Source organism: Hyla sarda, chromosome 1, assembly GCF_029499605.1.
Source record: "Hyla sarda isolate aHylSar1 chromosome 1, aHylSar1.hap1, whole genome shotgun sequence".
NCBI lineage: Eukaryota > Metazoa > Chordata > Amphibia > Anura > Hylidae > Hyla > Hyla sarda.
In genome coordinates this window covers 115,225,204-115,248,709 of record NC_079189.1, presented here as the reverse complement: position 1 = coordinate 115,248,709, position 23,506 = coordinate 115,225,204, and positions in this window count along the sequence as shown.

The following is a 23,506-nucleotide window of genomic DNA, read 5'->3' as shown; positions in this document are numbered from 1 at the left end:
GGTGCGTACTTTTTGTCTGGCCTTTCACAGTATCTAGGCCATTGAGACTTTAACAGGAACAAAATAGTATACCACTTAGGCCCCTTTGACACTATAAAATCACTTCCGTTACCAACGCCCGTTAGGATATCGGCAGTTATACGGCCGGAACTAAATCACTAACGGCCATTAGAAAATCCCCTTATAGTCTATGGGATTTTTCTAATAGCCGTTTTAACCCGTTATCGCGCGTTATTAATAACGGCCGTTATTTTGTGACGGGCGATAGTAATGGGACAATTCGTTCATGCACTATTTCTCCCGTTCATTCGCCCGTCACCAAATAACGGCCGTTATTAATAATGGGCGATGACAGGTTAAAACCGGCTATTAGAAAAATCTCATAGACTATAATGGGATTTTCTAACGGCCATTACTGATTTAGTACCGGCCGTATAACTGCCGATATCCTAACTGGCATTGGTAACGGAAGTGATTTTATAGTGTGAAAGGGGCCATAGATGTACGTATGTGGTATGCACTTATGAGGGGAGAAAAATGTGCTACAGTATGCTTAAAAAAGTATTTGTGTACAACACCAGCAGTACACTTCAGTGCTGCAGCACACAGTCGCTGTGTACTACACCCAAAATTGAACTTTCTCTCTCAATCTCACTCCCTTCCCTATCAGTGCTTCTAGGCAGGATTAGTGCTTGAGCTGAATCGCTGCTGTTTTGTGCAACACACTGTGCAACATGTTCTCTGTCCCTCTCTGTAATAGAACACTGTAGACAGTGACTGGGAGGTGAATCACTGCAGTAAGAATGCTTTTCTGTGAAACACACACTACTCTCTGTCTCTCTCTCTGTGCAACAGAATGCTGACTTGACTAGGAGGTGAATTGCTGCTGGAAAAAAGCTTTTCTGTACAACACACAGCGTTGTCTGTCCCTATCTGTCTCTCTGCAGTGAAAGGCTGAAGTGACTGGCCGCAATATGGCTGCCAATTATATAGGGCTGTGACATCACAGGGGTGACTGGCTGCTGATAAGCTGCATGCTGCCTACCCTTGTTCCTGCCTTCCCAGGATTCCTTGCCCCATGTCTTCACATGTGGATCCGCCATTTTAGATGCCCTTGAACCTGGACCACACTAAATGGAGTTTAATAAAGCAATTTGCGCAATAGAATTTATTGATGTTTGTATTCATTGCAAATCTAATTTTTCCTGAAAATCGTAATGAAATGGAAGCACACCTTTAATATTGTACCTTAACTGTATTTTTATACAGTGTCACAGGAACATATGTATTGATGCTGACATTCTTGGGTGGATTTTTTCCTTTCAAATAATAATTATCATACAATATGTTAAATAACTTTTACAACTTAGATCAATAAACCTTTAACCATAATGTCTCAAATAATTTGTATGCTTGGCTATCTTTCTGACAGCATGTTTTATGTAGTACAGTCTAACAGATTTCCAAGAACATTTTCAGAACTCATTCACTTTCCATGATTTCCTGCAGTGCAGTTACTGTACAAATAGATATCCAGCATGTGAAAAAAGGAGTTCTAACCTATATTTCAAAATGTCTTATACATAATTCTTTATAGTTACAAGGCACAGGAGTTGTTAATGTCAGAGAAATTTATCAAAAACATTTCACTTTTGATCATTTTCTGCTTACCTGAAATACCTGCTGCTAGCCATTAGAAGTGTAATTCAGTTGTACAGCAGGAAAACCAGAGGGATCACAGACAATGGAATAGAATTTTCTGCATATTTCTAAAAGTGGAAAAGCATATAGAGTGAAGCAAAAATCCATTTGTGAAAATATCAATCTATTTAAAAAGGATTAGCTACAGTTTATCAACTGACAAATATTTATATACTGTAGTGTGTAAATAAATATTATACTGTATTTAGAAATGTTAGTACTTTTTTTGTATTTTTTCTGTTATGGTGTTTGAACTATCTCTCAAAAAGGTAATCCAGCATTTTAAAACAGAATAGAGGATAAGTGTCTTATTCGTGGGAATTCATCTACTCAGAATCTTCAGAATGGTGATTGGCTGTGCACCGAGTCAGGTAGACACATCTCCTCCACATCCTCCTCCACATCTCCTAAAAGAGTCTAAGTTAGCCAAGTATCAGGCCCCTATTTTGTGTTAAAGGGGTACTCCGGCACTTAGACATCTTATCCCCTATCCAAAGGATAGGGGATAAGATGCCTGATCGCAATCTTGCACGCAGCACCCCAGTTAAAATCAGTCCCCGGAGCATGTTCGCTTACCGGCGACCACGGGGCAGGTGGCGTGTTACACCCCCTCCCATAGGCTTGCATTGAGGGGCGGAGCATGACATCACACGCTGTCTGCCCCGTGGTCGCCGGTAATCAGACCCAGAGTGAATATGCTCCGGGGGCTGATTTTAACTGGGGTGCTGTGTGCAAGATCTCCAGTGGCGGGACCCCCTTGATCAGCCATCTTATCCCCTATCCTTTGGATAGGGGATAAGATGTCTAAGTGCCAGAGTACCCCTTCAAATATAGGTGAGCCTGGACAGAGTGAGATATAGAGTGAGGGAAAGGAAGGTCAACAGTAGTCATGATAGTGGTGTATGGTATTTTGTTACAGCAAAGAACTGATGTCCTTTTCTACATCTGTCTACCAAATGTGGGAATATGCAGATTTGCTAACTTCGCATCTAGAAATGATGTGTCATGTCGCTTTTGGTGGAGAAATCTTAAGCATGAAATGTAATAACAATACATACGTTCTCACATCATAATAAAGTCTACCTATGTTGGGAATAGAGGAGGTCAACATAATGTTTCAGAATCGTATAAATATATACCAATATTGTAGTTTAATGAATAACATTGTCAGCATGTCATAGGTGTCTTTAGTAAGAGAAAGGCAAAGCCTCTTCCATGCATTGTACCTCTTACTGTGACACTCCACTTCTTCCAGGTCATGAATGTCTCATTGACAGGGTGTATCCACTTTTTTTCTACCATAAACCGAAGAGCTGTCAGCCTACATTAAGGAAAACCTGGGGCAATGGTCTGTCTGGAAATGTTCTACATGTTCTAGATTGCCTTTTGTATAAGGAGAAAAATGGATCCTTAAAGGGGTACTCTGATGGAAAACAAATGTTTTCAAATCAACTGGTTCTAGAAAGTTAAACAGATTTGTAAAGTACTTCTATTTAAAAATATTAATCCTTCCAGTACTTATCAGCTCCTGTATGTTTCAGGAAAATGTGTGTAGATCTTTCCAGTCTGACCACAGTGCTCTCTACTGCCACCTTTGCTCTCTCCATAGCAAACCTCTCTTGCTCTGGACATTCCTGACATAGATAAATACATAGAAGTAATTTGCAAAAATACAGCAAATCAACAAGAGACAACAAAATTATGTATAAAAATAATCAAATTTATAAAAACATCAGTCAATATATCAATTGGCACTCCACAGGGCCCATGTAGATGCACTAACATACTATAACAATATAGATATCCAATATAATGTACAACATCTATCAAAAGTATCAATAGTGCAAAATAATCTAAAATAATCATATATAACTACAAATAAAAGTTGTGATTAGGCTCCAAAGTTTACTAAATTGTAACATGATACCCTTTTAAAATACAACTTCTAATGATTTCTATTAACCCCTTCATGACCCAGCCCATTTTCACCTTCATGACCTGGGCATTTTTTGAAAATCTGACCACTGTCACTTTAAACATTAATAACTCTGGAATGCTTTTACTTATCATTCTGATTCCGAGGTTGTTTTTTCGTGACATATTCTACTTTATGTTATTGGTAAAATTTCACTGATATTTGCATCCTTTCTTGGTAAAAAATCTAAAAATTTCATGAAAATTTTGAAAATTTAACATTTTTCTAACTTTGAAAGTCTCTGCTTGAAAGGAAAATGGATATTCCAAATAAATTACATATTGATTCACATATACAATATGTCTTCTTTGTGTTTGCATAAAAAAATTGACATGTTTTTACTTTTGGAGGGCACCAGAGGGCTTCAAAGTTCCGCAGCAATTTTCCAATTTTTCTCAAGATTTTCAAAATCGTAATTTTTCAGGGCCCAGTTCAGGTTGGAAGTGGATTTTAAGGGTCTTCATATTAGAAATACCCAATAAATGACGCCATTATAAAAACTGCACCCCCCAAAGTATTCAAAATGACATTCAGTAAGTGTTTTAACCCTTTAGGTGTTTCACAGGAATAGCAGCAAAGTGAAGGAGAAAATTCTAAATCTTCATTTTTTACACTCGCATTTTCTTGTAGACCCAATTTTTGAATTTTTACAAGGGGTAAAAGGAGAGAAATCACCCTAAAATTTGTAACCCAATTTCTCTCGAGTAAGGAAATACCTCATATGCGTATGTTAAGTGTTCGGCGGGCGCAGTAGAGGGCTCAGAAGGGAAGGAGCGACAATGGGATTTTGGAGAGTGAGTTTTTCTGAAAGGGTTTTTGGGGGGCATGTCCCATTTAGGAAGCCCCTATGGTGCCAGATCAGTGGACCCCCCCCACATGTGACCCCATTTTGGAAACTATACCCCTCATGGAATTTAATAAGGGGTGCAGTGAGCATTTACACCCCACTGGCGTTTGACAGATATTTGAAACAGTGGACTGTGCAAATCAAAAATTTTATTTTTCATTTTCACAGACCACTGTTCCAAAAATCTGTCATACAACAGTGGGGTGTAAATGCTCACTGCACCCCTTATTACATTCCGTGAGGGGTGTAGTTTCCAAAATGGGGTCACATATGGATATTTATTGTTTTGCGTTTGTCAGAACTGCTGTAACAATCAGCCACCCCTGTGCAAATCACCTCAAATGTACATGGCGCACTCTCCCTTCTGGGCCTTGTTGTGCGCCCCCAGAGCACTTTGCGCCCACATATGGGGTATCTCCGTACTCAGGAGAAATTGCGTTACAAATTTAGAGGGTCTTTTTTCCCTTTTACCTCTTGTGAAAATGAAGTATAGGGCAACACCAGCATGTCAGTGTAAAAAATTTATTTTTTTACACTAACATGCTGGTGTAGACCCCAACTTCACCTTTTCATAAGGGGTTAAAGAAGAAAAAGCCCCCCAAAATTTGTAAGGCAATTTCTCCCGAGTACGGCGATACCCCATATGTGTCCCAAAACTGTTGCCCTGAAATACGACAGGGCTCCAAAGTGAGAGAGCGCCATGCGCATTTGAGGCCTGAATTAGGGATTTGCATAGGGGTGGACATAGGGGTATTCTATGCCAATGATTCCCAAACAGGGTGCCTCCAGCTGTTGCAAAACTCCCAGCATGCCTGGACAGTCAAAGGCTGTCCGGCAATACTGGGAGTTATTATTTTGCAACAGCTGGAGGCTCCGTTTTGGAAACAGTAGCATACCAGACGTTTTTCATTTTTCGGGGGGAGGGGGGGCTGTGTAGGGGTATGGGTATATGTAGTGTTTTTTACTTTTTATTTTAGGTTAGTGTCAGTGTAGCGTAGTGTTTTTAGGGTACAGTCACATGGGCAGAGGTTCACAGCAAGTTTGCCGCTGGAAGTTTGAGCTGCAGCGCAAAATTTGCGCCATCTCAAACTTGCAGCACTCACTGTAAACCTCCGACCATGTGAGTGTACCCTGTACATTCACATTGGGGGGAGGGGGCAAACATCCAGCTGTTGCAAACTCCGAGCATGCCCTTTGGCTGTTCGTGCATGCTGGGAGTTGTAGTTTTGCAACAGCTGGAGGAACACTGGTTTGGAAACACTAAGTTAAGTAATAAACTTTCAAGTGTTTTGCAACCAAACTTAGTGTTTCCAAACCATTGTGCCTCCAGCTGTTGCAAAACTACAACTCCCAGCATGCATGGTCTGTCAGTGCATGCTGGGAGTTATAGTTTTGCAACAATTGCAACAGCTGGAGGCACTGAGGTAGGAAACGGACAATGTTTCCCAACTAGTGTGCCTCCAGTTGTTGCAAAACTACAACTCCCAGCATGCCCAGACTGCCCAGGCATGCTGGAAGTTGTAGTTCGGCAATATCTGAAGGATCAGATGTTGCCGAACTACAACTTCCAGCATGCTTGGGCAGTCTGGGCATGCTGGGAGTTGTAGTTTTGCAACATCTGGAGGTCCACAGTTTGGAGACCACTGTATAATGGTCTCCAATCTGTGCTCTTCCAGATGTTAGAGAACTACAACTCCCAGCATGCCTGGACAGACTGAGCATGCTGAGATTTGTAGTTTTGCAACATCTGGAAGAGCACAGATTGGAGACCATTATACAGTGGTCTCCACACTGTGGGCCTCCAGATGTTGCAAAACTACAACTCCCAGCATGCCCAGAAAGCCAAAGGCTGTCTGGGCATGCTGGGAGTTGCAGTTTTGAAACTCCCAGAGGCAGCAGTGAGATCGCTTTACGGCGATCTCACTGCTGCCAATGAAGATGCCGCACTGCTGCTGCAAACTCACCTCCGGGACGCAGCGCAGCCGGGACCGCATGGAGGACGCCGGGACCGCCGGGACCGCTCGGGACACCCCTCGGACGGGTAAGTGACGCCGGGGGACGGGTCAGGGACACTAAGCAGAGCGGTGTGTGTCCCGATCCCCGTGATCGGGACTCACACACCGCGCTGCTAAGTGTTTTCATAGCGAAACGCTGCTATCAGCTAGTCAGATTTGACCAGCTGATAGCAGTGATCGCTGGGGTGGGGGATGTAACCTCCCGTGGTCGCGCGGTAAGATGGCTGGCTATCAGTGATAGCCACCATCTTTCCGGGCGCTGCGGGATGCCGCGAGTAGCGGCAGTAATGTTCATGACGTACCTGTATGTCATGGTTCGGGAACACCTTGCCACCCATGACGTACAGGTATGTCATAGGTCGGGAAGGGGTTAAAATATACAAAACACCAATGTGTGAAACAGGCTATCGTTCTCAACAATAATTTGTAAGGTGTGCAAATAATACAATAAGTATATGTGTATTTTTTATTTACAAGTATAAGATACTAGTGACCTGTGCCGAGATGGACTGTGTCCGTCAGTTAGGAATTATTATATCCCCAAACAGATAACCAATCACAAAAGGTCACAAGGGACCAACAAAGGACACCCTATATAAACTAGTATATACACATATACCAGATAGGAGCAATTACAATGATCAAATATAAACATATCAAGTAAAACAAATGTAATAGTCACTCACGATTTTGCAGAGGAGAAGGTCAGATGTGGGCGGTTGGTGTCAGCACTTTCACTTCTGGTAAAGGAACAGTGTATGTAATAAACAGGTCAATCATAAATTCCTGTCCCTGATCAATTGCTCTTACACTCACCCTGCCTGGCAGTGGATGATGAGCCCCACGTCATTTACAAATCTAAACATCAAATGAAAAGGATGTGCAAAAAAGTGTTCAAAACAAATGTGGCAAACAATCATAAAAAATAAAACTACTCAACGCATTTCCCCCCATTGAAGGTAATATTTGGGTTCCTCAGAAGGTAGTCAGTAGATGAAAAAATATAAGCTTAACAGGGAGAAAGATATAATACATATGATGCATGATGCTACAATGTATCCCTGCTGCTGAGGTGCACATAGATGCCGTGCTTCCCTAGTTATGCGCGCACCTATTGTCTCTTATATAGTCCTCAGTCAGACTATATAAGATACAATATGCATTATATCTTTCTCCCTGTTAAGCTTATATTTTTTTAAATCTGGAGACTATCTCCTGAGGAACCCCAATATTACTTTCAATGGGGGGAAACGTGTTGAGAAGTTCTATTTTTAATGATTGTTTGCCTCATTTGGTTTGAACACTTTTTTGCACATCCTTTCGTTACATTTCCTTACATTTTCATTCGATATTTAGATTTGTAAATGGTGTTGCACCATCAATAGGGCAATGTATATACAGTCATGGCCATAAATGTTAGCACCCTTGAATTTTTTCCAGAAAATGAAGTATTTTTCACAGAAAAGGATTGCAGTAACACATATTTTGCTATACACATGCTTATTCCCTTTGTGTGTATTGGAACTAAACTAAAAAAGGGAGGAGAAAAAGCAACCAAACTCCAAAACTGGGCTGGACAAAATTATTTGCACCCTTTCAAAATTGTGGAAAATAAGATTGTTTCAAGCACGTGATGCTCCTTTAAACTCACCAGTGGCAATTAACAGGTGTGGGCAATAGAAAAATCACACCTGAAAGCAGATAAAAAGGAGAGAAGTTCACTAAGTATTTGCATTGTGTGTCTGTGGACAACAGAAAGAGGAGAAGAGAACTGTCCGAAGACTTGAGAACCAAAATTGTGTAAAAATATTAACAATCTCAAGGTCACAAGTCCATCTCCAGAGATCTAGATTTGCCTATATCCACAGTGCGCAACATTATGAAGAAGTTTGCAACCCATGGCACTGTAGCTAATCTCCCTGGCCATGGACAGAAGAGAAAAGTTGATGAAAGGTGTCAACGCAAGATAGTCCAGATGGTGGATAAGCATCCCCAAACAAGTTCCAAAGATATTCAAGCTGTCCTGCAGGCTCAGGGAGCATCAGTGTCAACGCAAACTATCCGTCGACATTAAAATGAAATGAAACGCTATGGCAGGAGACCCAGAAGGACCCCACTGCTGACACAGAGACATAAAAAAGCAAGACTACATTTTGCCAAAATGAACTTGAGTAAGCCAAAATCCTTCTGGGAAAACGTTTTTTTGGACAGATGAGACCAAGTTAGAGCTTTTTGGTAAAACACATTGTTCTACTGTTTTCCGAAAACAGAATGGGACCTACAAAAGAAAAGAACACAGTATCTACAGTGAATTATGGTGGAGGTTCAATGATGTTTCGGGGTTGTTTTGCTGCCTCTGGCACTGGGTGCCTTGAATGTGTGCAAGGCATCATGAAATCTGAGGATTACCAATGGATTTTGGGTCGCACTGTACAGCCCAATGTCAGAAAGCTGGGTTTGTGTCAGAGATCTTGGGTCTTCCAGCAGGACAATGACCCCAAACATATGTCAAAAAGCACCCAGAAAGGGATGGCAACAAAGCGCTGGAGAGTTCTGAAGTGGCCAGCAAACTAAATCCCATTTTAGAGTCCAGATCTAAATCCCATTGAACACCTGTGGAGAGATCTTAAAATTGCTGTTGGGAAAAGGCCCTTCCAATAAGAGAGACCTGGAACAGTTTGCAAAGGAAGAGTGGTCCAACATTTCAGCTGAGAGGTGAGAGAAGCTTATTGATGGTTATAGGAAGCGACTGATTTCAGTTATTTTTTTCCAAAAGGTGTGCAACCGAATATTCAGTTAAAGGTGCCAATAATTTTGTCCAGCCCATTTTTGGAGTTTGGTGTGACATTAAGTCCAATTAGCTTTTTTTCCTCTCTTCTTTGGTTTAGTTCCAATACACACAAAGAAAGTAAACATGTGTACAGCAAAACATGTGTTACTGCAATCCTTTTCTGTGAGAAATACTTCATTTTCTAGAAAAATTTCAGGGGTGCCAACATTTACGGCCATGACTGTATATATGGTCAATAGGGTAATTTAGGGTCCTCTTGCGGACAGCAGGCAATTGTAGTGGGGGCTCATCTTCTACTGCCAGGCAGGACGAGTGTAGGAGCAATTGATCAGGGACAGGAATGTGTCATTGACCTGTTTATTGCATACACTGTTCCTATACCCAAATTATTATTTTTTTGTAAAGTATATTTTCACTCATTTTTCGGAAATTATGCAAACACAAGAACCAGTAGTAGAAATACAAAACTCCCACAGACAAAGCAAGCCATAAGGCTGGGACTCCGCGCAGGGAGCACATTGTGCAGAAAATAACCAGTAAGAAAGAAGTTTTCAACAAACAGTCAGCATAAACATGAAAGGGTAGTTGCATATAGGTGGAAACATCTCCCTGCTAATCAGTGATTAGTGACGGTACAAAGCCTGAATGCTTCCGGCAAAGTCAAAAGTAAGAAGATATATCATCCAAGACATAAGTAACCATATCAAAACTATAGGTATGATGAACAGATCGTGGAAGCCTGTGGGAGGGAGAGTGAAAAGAAAAGAAAGGCAGAATGGAAGAGGCAGAGGGGGGGGAAGAGGAGGAGGAGGGGATTGTAAGACACGACCGGGAGGAGGGGAGTGAGGAGAGGTAGTGGAAGGTAGGATAGTGAAGACGTAGCATACATACCACGTCAGGTGAAGGGGTCCGCACCTCCGCGAACTCCAAGGAGTCTATGACAATGAAGTGAGGCAATCAGGGCCGTCAAACTGGTCGAGATGGACACGCTACGGGAAATGGGAGGGGGGGAGGGAGCTGACATTCGGGTCAAGGGGGGCAGGTGTCATGGCAGGGGATCTGCCCGAGGAGCCTAGGGTCTCAAACTCGTTAGAGGACAGAAAAGTCAACCATGGGGACCAAATGGACTCGCGTTTTCCAATCTGAGAGGGAGAGGTAGCCATCAACTCCTCCATTCTATGTAATCTAGTCACTTCCTGAAGCCAGGAGGAGATGGAGGGTGGTGCAGAGGATCTCCACAATCGGGGTACGACTGTCCTTGCTGCCAGAAGCAGGAAGGAGATCAGGCGGGCAGTGGGGACCAACATATTCAGAGGAAGAATAGAGAACAGTACTATTTCTGGAGTAAGTGGGAGGCGGATCGAGGAGATATGGGCAATAACATTAAAGACCCTGGACCAGAAGTCTGAGAGCGCAGGGCAGGTCAGCCAGATGTGCAGCATGGAGCCCCCAGGGGCTGAGCAGCGCCAGCAAACATCAGGGAGTCCCGGATAAAAGGACGTTAGTAGAGTGGGGACCCTGTACCAACTAGTAAGGACTTTGTAGTTAATTTCCTGTGCTCTACAAGAAACCGAGGTCTTGTGGCAGTTGCGGAGGGTCTTCTGCCAGTTGCTATCAGATATTTTGTGTCCAAGGTTTTTTCCCATCCAGATCTAAAGGGTAGCGGTTTGGTGGTTGACTCATCTAAAAGGAGAGCATAAAGGGTCTTGATGGAGCGGGGGAGTGGTTGGGGGGCGACACATATGATCTCAAATTTAGTGAGCTGCCGGTGTAAGTCTAGTTCCCGCTTTATAGAGTGGTAGAAGTGACACAGTTGTTTGTATTGGAAGTGATGCAAAGGGGAAGGTGGGATGTCCTGTAAGATGTCTGAAAGGAGTTTTTAGGAAGTGGGTGTCAGAAGATCCCGAAGGGACACTCTACTCTCTCTGGTAAGTAGGAGGAAGGGTCTGCGGGAGGAGGTAGGGAGGAAGGAGAGGTTGTCAAAGAGGGGAGTTAGGGGGCCAGTGGGAGGAAAAAGGGACATGCGTGACATGTAAAATCTCCTAGCCTGGTGTATGGAGAGGAGGACCGGTGGCAACAGGGAGATAGTGAAAGAGGTAGTGGGAGAGCGAGGCCTCCAGAAAAAGGTTGCGGGATCAGAGTCTATGGTTTATCCCTCTAGATTCACTCACTGTTTATCGGACGATCACGTGCGGAAGTCAAGGACCCTCGTCAAAACGGATGCTAGGGAGTAGGACAGGAAATTGGGGAGGGCTAGGCCACCATCCGACTTCCGTCTGACGAGGACATGTTTCACTATTTGGGAACGTTTTTGGGCCCAGACAAAGCCAGACTGGAGAGCAGACAAATCTCGGAAGAAGGTCCGGGGGAGGTGAATGGGGATGCACGAGAACAGATAGAGCAGACGTGGAAGCACGTTCATTTTGAGCACATTCACTCTCCCCAGCCAAGAGAAGTCTCAGCGCTCCCATCTGGCCAGGTCAGACTTCAGGGAATGGAGGAGAGGGGGAAAATTAAGTCTGTAGGTATCAGCAAAATTAGCCGGTACGTGTATCCCTAGATACTTGAGTGCCTGTGTCTGCCACTTGAAAGGATAGGAACCTTGAAGGGAGTGTAGGAGATGTTGTGGGAGGGAGATGTTTAGGGCTTCACGTTTGGTGACATTAAGTTTGTAGTTCCTGACGGAAGAGTATAGGCGGATGTAGTCATCAGGGAGGGAAGGGAGACTAGTGGGGAGGAGATGTAAAGTAGCAGATCGTACGCATAGGCCGAGCATTTGAACTGACTAGAGGGTGTAGACAGACCTTTGATGTCAGGATTATTGCGGATTACCACCAATAAGTGTTCCATGCATAGGGCGTATAGTAGTGGGGAGAGTGGGCAACCTTGTCTTGTGCCATTTTGGATATTAAAGGGGGAAGACAAACAACCATTAATACGTATGCGGGCCTGGGGGTTGGAATACAGGGCCATTATACGTGAGATCACCCGCTGACCAAGGCCCACCTGGGAGAGACCCATACCAGAATCATGTGAAAGTGCTGACTCCAACCTCCCACATCTGACCTCCCCCTCTGCAAAATCGTGAGTGACCATTAAATTTGTTTTACTTGATATATTTCTATTTGACCATTGTAATTGCTCCTATCTGGTATATGTGTATATACTAGTATTATATAGGGTGTCCTTTGTTAGTCCTTTGTGACCTTTTGCGATTGGTTATCTGTTTGGAGATATAATCAATCATATTATTGGTGAAACTGTGATAATGCTCCATTGGATATTGAGCATAATCACAACTACATTGGACTCTTTTGTTATTTTATTTGTAGTTATATGTGATTCTTTAAGATTATTTTACACTATTGATAAGTTAGACAGATGCTGTACATTATATTGAATATCTATGTATTATAGCATGTTAGTGAACACACATGGCCCTGTGGAGTGTGAATTGATATATTGACCGGTGTTTTAATAAATTTGATTATATATATATATATATATATATATATATATATATATATATATATATATATAATATTGTTGGCTATATCATTGGAGATTTTCCTGTCCTCGGTGACGGAAAATATAGATTTTATTAAGGACAGTAGACGAACATTGCGCTAATCTTTGTTTACTGAAAATTGTAGCAGCAAACAAATAGTTAAATTTATACATATCAAGAAAAATGTCAAACTGTAGCATGGACTTATCCATAGGGTATAATGGTACAGTTCAGCATATATAATGCAGTAATCAGTGAAACTCCTCCTCTTTCTTTGATGATATAACTTGATCAGTAGGAACATAGTATCAACTGAAGATCCAAATAACGAACAACTGTAACAATAACTTCTACTGTAGATAAATCCACTTTATGATGAGGAAAACTTTGCAAATGTTCCGATTAAACTGAAAAATAAAAGAAATACGTCAATAGAAAAGGGGTCTGGAAGAAAGGGAGGGATAATGTTCATCTCCTGTCCTTAATAAAATTAATATTTTCCATCACCAAGGATAGGAAAATCTCCAATTTTTTTACAGGACGGAGACTTCACATTGTGCTTGCTTAGGCTTAAATAATATATATTCTATACATCCTAGTTTCTTATGGCATTATTGTATATGTGAATATATATATATATATATATATATATATATATATATATATATATATTCACATATACAATAATGCCATAAGAAACTAGGATGTATAGAATAATGACATAGAAACATGAGGATCTGATCTGAAATACAAAGTCTTAAACATGAATTCTGAAGACCACTTTGTGGCTTTTAGAATATCAGTTAAAGTGCCGCCAGCTTGTCTGACTTTTGTAGACATAGCTACTCTGGTGGAATGGGCGACATAAATTGATGTATCAATTCCAGCTAAGGACATGGTTTGTTTTATCCATCTAGCTATTGTAGGGGAAGACACAGGTAAGTATGGTTTACAATAGGAAATAATTAGTTGATAAGAATTAGGCTTTCTTAGTAAGACTGTTTTCTTTTCATAAGATCTTAAACATCGGACAACATGAGGAAATGCCGGATAAAAGACAGTTTTCTGGTGAGTCTTTGTTCTTTTATGAATGGTAAAAGTAACTCCTTGAGGAGAAAATTGTCTATGAGATAATTCTAGGGCTCTGACATCTGAAACCCTTTTAAAAGAAATTAAACATAACAACATGGTAAGTCTGTAGGATAATAGTTTTAAAGGGAGAAGATCATTCTCACCCCAAGAATCTAATAAATTTAGAACTAAATTGACATCTCATGTGGACTGATATTTTAGTAAAGGAGGTTTTCAGAATTTTATACCTTTTAATAATTTACAAATTAAGGGATGTTTTCCAATAGGTAGTGCATAAATGGGAGCATGGTAAAATGATATGGCTGAACTGTCTACATTGATAGTTCTATAGGCCTTGCCTGCTTCAAAAGAATCTGATAAAAAATTAATAATGTGATTTAAAGGTGCATGTATGGGATCCAAAGATCATTGATTGCACCAATGAGACCAAATGTTCCAGGTAGATCCATAAGCTGTTTTGGTACCTGGGGCCCATGCATCTGAAAGGATGTTGCAAGCTGATTCTGAAAGTTCAAAATCAGATCTTGATGACCCGATATGAACCAAGCTACTAGACATAATTGGTCTCACAATATTAGTGAATGAGGGTCTAGTAATATTGAAGGATGATGAGGGAAAATCCGAGGGAAATCTATGGACATTTCCAATATCTGGGGAAACCAGGTCTGAGTTGGCCATAATGGTGTTATCAAAACCACCGTCGATTTCTGATATCCTGTTAGAATGATAGTCCGAGGAATCAGAGTGAACGATGGAAAGGCGTACAGAGTCTCTAATGGCCAGGTTTGGAGAAGGGCATCTGTGCCCTGAGATTCTGGATCTGGGTGCCAACTGACAAATCGTTGTACTTGACGATTCAGACGTGAAGCGAAGAGATCTATATGAATGGGACCTCATAGGTGATTCAATTGGAAGAATATCAGAGGATCTAACCTCCAATCGCTGTTGTCGCTTAGGAAGCAAGAGTGCCATTCCACTATGGAATTGGATAATCCTGGTAGATATTCTGCTTTTAAGATTATCTCTGTCCAGACAGAAATGCCAGAATTCTTTGATGATGATTTTGATTTGGTGCCTCCTTATCGATTTATATCTTGGACTGCGGATATATTGTCCATCCGTAATAGGATACAACAATGAGTTTTGTCATTGACAAAACTTTTCAGGGTGAATGAACTTGTCAATAGTTTTAAACAATTTATATGCAGAAGGGATTCTGTCTCCGACCATTTTCCTCCCGAGGAAAGAGGACCACATCGAGCTCCCCAACCGGATAGACTGGCATCCGATTTTATAATCAAATACGGTAGAGAGCCGAAAATGGTTTTCCCATTCCAAGATTGGATATGGTGAAGCCACCATAAAAGCTCCTCTTTGGTGTCTGAAGTGAGAGAAATCTCATCTGAGTATGCCAGACCTTCCTTGAAATGTTTTATCTTCAAGCGTCGGGAAGGATAGCCTGAATCTCAGAGAAAAGTAGGCCTATTAAATGGGAAATTGTCAGAATAAATTTCTGGTGATTAATTAAAAATCCCAGATCAGATAATAATGAAAATGTCCATTGTGTGTGAAGTTTGCATAGCTAGAGAGTTGGCCATGATAAGAATATCGTCCAGATATATTATTAGATGAACGCCCTGAGTTCTCAGGATTGCTGTTACGGGCCTCAATAGTTTGGTGAAACACCAAGGGGCTGATGAGAGAACGAATGGCAGACTGGTGAATTACCATTTCTGACCCTTCCATACAAATTGGACGTAGTGTTGAGACATTGGATGCATAGGCACCATAGGCTTCTTTCAAATCTACTTTTGTTAAGTAGTCCTTTTCTAGTAATAGGTCTCTTAAAAGATGGATTCCATCCATTCTGGAAGGTCCTCTGAAACCTCTAGCCCTTCAGGGCCATCCTCTTGTGGGGAAGAATGGAACTTGATTGAAGGTAGTTGTTGGATACTGGAATCTGTCTGTACATGGAGGGTAAGTGGGTGGAGCACTAATATTTTGATTGTCTCGAGATTGTTGGCCGGGAAATTGGGCTCTTCTTTTCGCAGCCCTTGGGAAAACACGTCCTCTGAAAACTTGTTTTAAGTTAGTTTGGGCTTTATACAAAGTAGAAAAAAGGCCAACATATTTATTTATTTTATGAAAGATTCACCAAATAAATGTCAGTCTGTTGAAGTACACTCTTCGGAATGAATGAGCTGTGGTTCTAGTCTCATTAAGACGGATCTCTTCCGTTCAGTACAAAGGGAGGCATTAGCATTCCCAAAGAGGCATATGGCTCTCTGAGCCCATCCTCTCAATACAGTTAAATTCACAGGTTCTCCTGATAGAGGTCTAATATCTTGGTTAGCGGACCAAGGAGGTCTAAAAATCTATCCTGAATAGATCTAAATATCTACTCCATTTAGATTTAGATAGATATTTTACCAGAATTGGGTCTAGATCAGGAGTAATTTAAAGTTTCTGTGGGAGTGTAGGCCTTGGGCACTCAGATTTTATTTTACTCCTGGCTGCCTTGTCTAAAGGCTTTTTTACCCATAAACTTACATATTTGGATACTTGGGGATGGGGTAACCATTCCCCCTGATCTAGGATGCTTGATATTTGCTGGATCAAAAGAGTTCCCTCACTAACTAAGATAACGGAACCAGAATCACCATTCCAAGAATGCTATCATTCTCCCCAACATCAGAGATGTCTTCATAAATTGATTGATCCTCCCATTCAGAGGAATCCTCATCATCCTCATTAGAAGAATGTTTAGGGGAATTAGCTTTCGCTGATGCCTTAGAAGCCCTCTTTTTGTGTACTTCCTCAGGGGATAAGGGTATGGGATGGGATTTTGACACATCAAGTATATTGCTCTGCGACAAAGCTCTATCTTTGACCTGGTCCTTTGATTTATTGGGTTTTTCAATATATTTAGATGTAGAAGGTTGTTTTAAATCTCTGTTTTTGTGAGCATTTAAATGTTTTAAGGCTTTGGGCCAATTTAGAGGTGGAATCATCAGCCCGGAAAAATAGGTCTGATGGTGTAGAGGGGTTCTGAGGAGAATCTTGTGTATTGAGCCAGCTCATGGCCATTGCTACGGACTTTGCTATGACATCTTGTATGGAGGGCATGGCTGAAGTAACAGCAGTCTGGACGGATTTTTGAACAGACTGATCCACCATTTTTTGGAGAATATCTTCTTCCACCATTTCGAAAGAAGGTGAATTCGCCATAGTATTAGCGTTTTCAGAAGACATTGTAAATCTATGAATTAATATAGGAAAATAATTCAATAATGTATGAAATATATTCTGTTGTAAATAATATGAATTATGTAAATAATATGAATTAGTATACTGGAAGTTAATTATGAACTGATATAATAATGTATGAAGCTAATGAAATTATTATCAATGAATGTATTAATAAAATAATAATAATAAAATAATATTTAATGAATAATTAATTATTAGTATTAATTTTAATATATAAACAAATAGTTTATTAATAATAACTAAAATGAATTAATATGGAGCAAGTAATATATATATATATATATATATATATATATATATATATATATATATATATGTATATATATATATATATATATATATATATATATATATATATATATACAGTGACCTGAATCATGTACTAATGTAGCAGTATATATTAGTAAACATATATACACCCCAAATGTACATCAATACATATATAGATCAACATGCAGTCAAACAGCCCTGAAGGAGTAATATAAGGCAAGTAATAGGGTTCTATAATGTAGAGATAGTATAAGGATATTGAAATAAAGCAGCAATGCTTTCTCTCCTAAAGATGCCAGGGGCCGGAGGTTTTGTCAGAGTCGTGTGACAGGAAGAACGGGCTGCTGATGACTGACATGCTCGAGCGCTGTGAGGTAACAAACGGCAGGAAATAGGTCAGCTGATCGTCAGCTGAGCTGAGTCTCTCAGTGGTAGCGGTGTGACCTCAGTTGAGGAAATAATAATATACAGATATCGGCAAAGTGCCAATAATGGGGAAGGCAGATTATATATGCTGGACTATACCATTATACCCTATGGATCATTCCATGCTACAGTTTGAATTTTTTCTTGATATGTATAAATGTAACTATTTGTTTGCTGCTACAATTTTCAGTAAAGAAAGATTAGCATATGTGAAGTTTCCGTCCTGTAATAAAATCCTTGATTCACAATATTGGTTTGTTGTTCATGTGTGCTTGTTATTTCCACTTGGGGTATAGGTGGATTATTGTTGCACTCGGATTGTTGGCGGGGAGCACAAAATGAGCCATATCTATTTAAATTGTCATTTCATTTACAAATCTATTTAACTTTCTAGCACCAGTTAATTTATTAATATTTATTTTTCAGTATCCCTTTAAGCCCTTACATCAATATTGTGGATTAAATAAGATCACTGTTAAGAATCACTGCCAACTGCCACTATCTCTATTTGTATATGACAACTTATGCCTCTCTGTGGGTTTATGTTTTAGTTTTTTGAGCCTTTGAAAAAATGTTTTTGCTCTTAAATATTTCATGCTCTGATATGGGAATAATTTCAGGGTGTTCTGCACATGAGTGTGAGCCAAGCGGCACCTCTGTCAGAAGATGCTTCCTTCAACTAAGCCTCATTGGCAATCACTCGGAGCAGCCTTCTGTACACATGCAATAGATTTACTTACAAGCTGAAGAGCCAAAGTTAGTTCTTCACATACTTTTTGCTAGAGAGACTGTAAGGGCATCTTTAATCCAAATATATTATGCCTTTGGTTAAGTAAGGGGTAAAGTTTTTTGACCAGATACATTTGATAACTAAATGTAATTGTTATCTATTGGATCTGACAACAAGACCACACTGAATCTTGCATGTTTTCATGATTTTACACATTGTATCACATATTTTCCGATTGATATGATTGCCTGTTGACATTTGTTATGATACTTGCCTGATCACACCGTTTTGTGATTACATGATTTGTGATGTCTAAAGATAAGCAAATCAAACCTGTAGAACCTGAATTTTTATAAAAGTTTGTTTTGTTTAGATATCGAACTTCAGATGGTTGGGTTTGGCAGAACCTGCTAAAATATCATCAGCAACATAGTAGAAAAAAAGGCAACATAAGGCTAAGCTTCCACTTGTTTTTTTTTCTGGCAGTTATTGGAAAACTGCCAGTGCAGTTTTTGTGCCAAAGCCAGAAGTGTATTCAAAAGGAATATGACATATAAAGGAAGGACTTACACTTCTCCTCCCTTATGGATCCACTTCTGACTTTGGCTCAAAAACTGCAGTGGCATTTTTTCAAAAACTGCCAGAGAAAAAAAAAAAAAAAAAAACAAGTGGAAACTTAGCCTAAGGATTAATGTCAAAGCCACTATAAAAGAGTAAGCATATTTTGCCATTTTAGAGATAGTAGATGTTGGGTATAGATCTCTGTAAGGGACAACACAGATATGAGTATGACCACATATGTATAACAATTATAGTAAAGCAGCACTGCAGAGAACATTCTGCATCTGTTTTGTCCATGTAAAATGTGCTTTAATTGTAAGTTTAATGTGCTAGTTTTTAGTGTTTATTTTTATTATTGTCCATATATACTATAAGTGAATGTTCATCAGGATAATTTGCTAAGGTACACACTTTTTGGGGCTCCTGTTCATGTGTTAGTTTCTTACCTCGCTCCTGCCTTGCCCTTTGATATCTGTGTGGTACCTGTTGATCCCTGGCTGATTCCTCTGGCCACATTCCTGACTACACACTCATTTTTTCGTGTGACCTTTCACATTCTGACTGCTGCTATCCTGATGACAAACTTTTGCTGAGTTCTAGAAAACAATTCTACTGCATCAATGCTATGTATTTCCGAGGAACTGCTACAAAGTTGTAACCAGGGATAATTTTATAAATGTGGGAAGGGGTGGTTCCGGCTTGCCACTGCTTCTTCCTTGTCCCAGTGACATGTCATTTTCACAGATGTTGTGCTGCTCATAGAGTCAGTGTCTCAGGTGGGATACAAACAACAACCTTTAGGGGTCACCCAACCCAAGGGATTAACCCTAAACTAGATTAGCCTCTCTCCCTTTAGAAAGTCAGCGGGAACTGACAAAATGTCCGGATCCGAGTGGCTAACTGTGATCTGTTTTAATCAGCAGCCGTTCATTCTCAACGTTACAATATAATACATCCCTTGCAACTATAGGCTATAGTGCATCTAATAGAGACTTATATATTTAGAGGGATTAAATGACAGTGTGATCTGAACATAGGCTGTGTTTTTAGAGTGTGATCCCCACCCAGTACTTATACATAAATCATTGATTTTAAAGTGATCACGATAAAAATGAAAGTTTTTAAGGGGGGATCTCTAGTTTAGGGTTAACCCCTTGGGGGTGACTCCTAAAGGTTGTTGTTTATATTATTGCCCTGGAATCCCTTGGAATTGTTGGTTATCAGGTGGCATACTGCTGTGGCCAGTGATCAGTGTCCCTTCTTTATTTTTATATCACTCTCTTCCTTGAAAAAAATAAACAATCCCCAGAAAATCTCTTTAAAGCATTACTATGATATAAAAAAAAAAAAAACTTTTGACATGTCACACATGCATATCAAAAATGTAGATCAAATAATGTATTAATGCTATGGCTCCCATCAGTCTTTACATATACCTCTGCTTTCCCTGACTTGGCACTCAGTTTGTCTTATTGTAGGAAATGGGCTTCACAGACCAATATTGGAACCCATCTTCTGAAATCAGTCGCTTGAGCACCATGTCAGGGAGATTAGCACACTATATCTAGAGATTGGTGGGGATTTCAGCACTGAGACCTCAACCAATCTAAACTTCTGCTAAGTCTGTGTAAGATATAAAAAAATAAAATTTGAAAATACAACAACACTTTAAGGGTGAAAACCAGGGCATCAATTTGATATTGCATCCAAGTCTAGCCAGAATCAAAGGGATAACGCTTTATAGAATGCACATCTCTGGTCCCAGACTGTAACAATAGTTTGCCTTATGAACAAGGTTTTCTTGGGACAGACAAAGTAATTGTGTTGTTGTTGTTGTTACTGTTATTATTACATAATAAATATGACATACTAATTATTACATTATTAATTATTATTATTGTTATTATTATAATTAATATTATAATCTTGAACTCTCAAGTTTCTAAACTGCATTAGTTAATTTCCATATCGCAAGGCTAAAACACCATTCGCACACCATAAAACACCATTCACTCCGCAGCAGCTCTATTCTTCCATTAGTAGTGCTCCCCTGATCCATGCTGTTTGATCTGACACCTTTTAGACTGCACTCAGGGAAAGCAGTATTGAGGATTTCATGCTTACTCCGCTTCGTTTTTTTCCGGCTAAAAAAGGAGCCAGGTCACGTGTCATGGCACAGATTACTGCTCTTGGATCAAGTGAATGCAGTCTCTTGGCCAGGTAAATCTATGGGATCCTATAAACTCCTTTGGAAGGCCCAAGCACGCAAGACTTACAGCAACATAAAACATAATAGTTAGCACTATTTTTAATTTTAGCTAGACAGTACTGTAACTTACCATCTGGAAGAAATAAAATGCCAAACACAAACATTTGAAATGTAACTGCTAGTGTTTCTTAGTTTATCTACATAGATTTTACATATGCTGAAAAATATGGTACTTTTTTATAACTCAATACTAATTGGCACAGCTTTTGCCTCCTGCTGCGAATAGACCCAATTTTCTGTTGGCATTGCTTCTTGGTTACTTTAAGAGAGAAACAGTTTCTTTAACAAAATGTGTCATTATGTGAAAACTGTGTTATACTGGATGTCATACAATTTTAAGATACATAATAAAAAATATATTTTGTCTCCAAGTTTAACCCTTTAATTTTCTTAGGAACACAGCATGTTTAGGTCTTGAGGACACAGCTAATTTGAATTTTTCCATTTTCTTTTCTCCTCTTCTCCTTCTAAGAGCCATAACTCTTATTTTTCCATCTACATTTTGAAGCTTTTGAAAAGTATTTAATTTTTATGCAGCACACCATATGGTAAAACTGACATGTCAATGTGCTTACAACATTACACATATTTACATATTTTTTTGTATTATTTTACTATTGTTAAAAATAGTCAAACCTTTTATTTTAACAAAATTAGGAGGCTTTTCTATGGGACTAACTTTTTGCACAATGATCTGTATTTTTTTTTTTTTTCATTTCCTCCATTCAGGGTTTTATAAGGTTTTATTTTAACAGCTCAGACAATCCCACACCCCTTCGGAAGGCCTCCAGCTGCCTGGAAAGCAAGTGGTCCTCCTAGGAGAGGCAGAGCTCTTCTTAAAAGATCTCTTTTAAAATAGTGTGACATTTAAGAGGTTAATTCCCCAATAAACATTACATTATTCTATGCTAATGGTTAAGTAGTCCAATGGCCATCTGAAAATATGTTGTTGACACTATAAATTACACATTTCAATTCAAGAAATTTTGTGCTACATAATTTACACACAGGCCTCAGACAAGGAGCACCTAGGGAATTTTGAAACTCTTTTATTTTGGATATTTAGCAGCCATCATATCAAGTTGCCAGACAATTTGATATTTTCATTGGTACCATTCTGGGGTACATGTGAACAGGTCAGTGCAAGAATTATGTTATCTAATTAATGTATGCTTCTTATTGTTAATGACAATTTTTAGTACTATATTTGGGTGCATGTAGCATTTTGATCACTTTAATTTTAATTAAAAAAAAAAAAAAACATCTTTTATAATGGAAAATGAGAAAAGTGAATTTTTACTTTTTTTTTAAAGAATATAAGGCTGAAGATGACGGGGGTCCCAATGGCCAGATCCCCCGCGATCAGGCATCTTATCTTATAAGACATCTTATAAGATGTCTAGGGACATCGTACCCCTTTAAGAGCCCATGTCAGTTTAACAGAATGCTGTACATGTGCAATGTTATGTGTTAAGGCACAGCATAGCCCAGCATCTTATGTTAAGGGGTTAAAGAAGCACTCCAGGATAAAAACTTTTTTTGTTTACTTGCCTAGAATACCTGCAGTTAAGAAAACAAACTGGTCGTACATTCTGCCTCTCTCCTTGTAGAAAGAAAAGGGAACAGAAAAAAAAAGCGCAGCAATGTGCCGTTACTCCTAATAACTGAGGGTAAATGAGAAGAGAAGCAGTTCTGCTCACCTTTGGGTGTTGCACTACGGGTACAACACCATATAGCGTAGTGGATAGAAAGTCCGGGAGTGCTGCCACGTCACCTTCTCCGTCTTAGGATGATCCTAGGCGGTTTTGGAAATAGAGGGAACTGTGGTCTGCATTGCAGCAGAAAATACCGGTGCGTTCAGGCGCTCTCCTCGCAAGTGTAGATCAATCCAAGGTTGGATACAAATCAAGTCCAAAATGGGAAATGATATATAGGCAAAAGGATTTTATTTAACATAAAAAATATATATAAATAAAATGGGGATAGTAAAAGAAGGCCGTAACATGGGGGGTGGGACAACGCGTTTCGAAGGGCGTGATCCCTTCTTCGTC